At 25.7% G+C, this 1,012-nt stretch overlaps 1 protein-coding gene across 1 annotated transcript in view; it reads left to right on the forward strand.

Annotated features, from left to right (window-relative positions):
- The window catches only part of LOC107487405 (probable serine/threonine-protein kinase PIX13), a 5,882-nt gene that overhangs the window by 1,539 nt on the left and 3,331 nt on the right, over positions 1-1,012 (forward strand). The gene's annotated exons all lie outside the window — the stretch shown is intronic.

Consider the following 1,012-nt stretch of genomic DNA (forward strand, 5'->3'; position numbering starts at 1 on the left):
AGAAATATATCAAAAATAAATTTATTATTATATAATTTTATATTTTTGCTTGATATAATAATATATAACTAGGCATACATGTAAAATATATTTATAAATATGATGTATGAAATCGAATTTTATATAAACACATGTAAGAGATATATACTCAGAGATTAATGTCGTTTTCATGCAAGAGAAATATAAAATGTTATTTTTTTGGAGATATGGCCATATATCATGAATGTACCATTCAAATTATTTTAACTTTTTAGATGAACTACAAAGATTTCCTTTAAATTTGCATTAATATAATCTTTCCTATTATTATACATATCTCCTTTGGTCCTATATTATCATATTTTTGTTTTAAATTACTAAATTATCCCTTTCTCTCCATTATCATATACATACCCTACCACCCACTGCTATAGTGTTTTAGCCACCATTCTTGTCTAATTAATCACGTTTTTCTTGTCCAAGTAGAATAGGAGGTATGTTGCATATTTTGTAGTCCAAACAAATTGGATATGACCCAAAAACAAACAAACAAACAAAAGAGAGTGAACCCTTTTCTTAATGGGGCTTCCTTAGCTATATATGTTTGTGGTAGGTTAATTGGAATCTTTGAAAATCTAGTGCCATTGTGCTAATCTATATGGGGTAGTTATATATAGTAGCCACTAACCATATATAGAAACTATATATAGAAAGTGGAAAGGGAAAGATAGAGAAAGAGAAAGATGAACAAGGTTATAGAAGTCATTTCAATGTTATATAAGAAAGGTAAATATAATATAATATATAATCAGCACTAAAGGGAGGCTTGTATAATTAATTAATTATTAAAACTAGAATGGGATATCAAGTGTTATGTTTATACAAAGTTTTATACAAGTGGAATTTCCTAAAAAAATAAATAAAAAAACTGACATTTGCTTTTACATATTAGTTCAATTTTGTTGTGAACTATTTATTTACTTTCATTTTTTATATTATAATAACTGCGGTATTTCACTTGGAATTAATCGAA

Source organism: Arachis duranensis, chromosome 5 (assembly GCF_000817695.3).
Source record: "Arachis duranensis cultivar V14167 chromosome 5, aradu.V14167.gnm2.J7QH, whole genome shotgun sequence".
Classification (NCBI taxonomy): Eukaryota; Viridiplantae; Streptophyta; class Magnoliopsida; order Fabales; family Fabaceae; genus Arachis; species Arachis duranensis.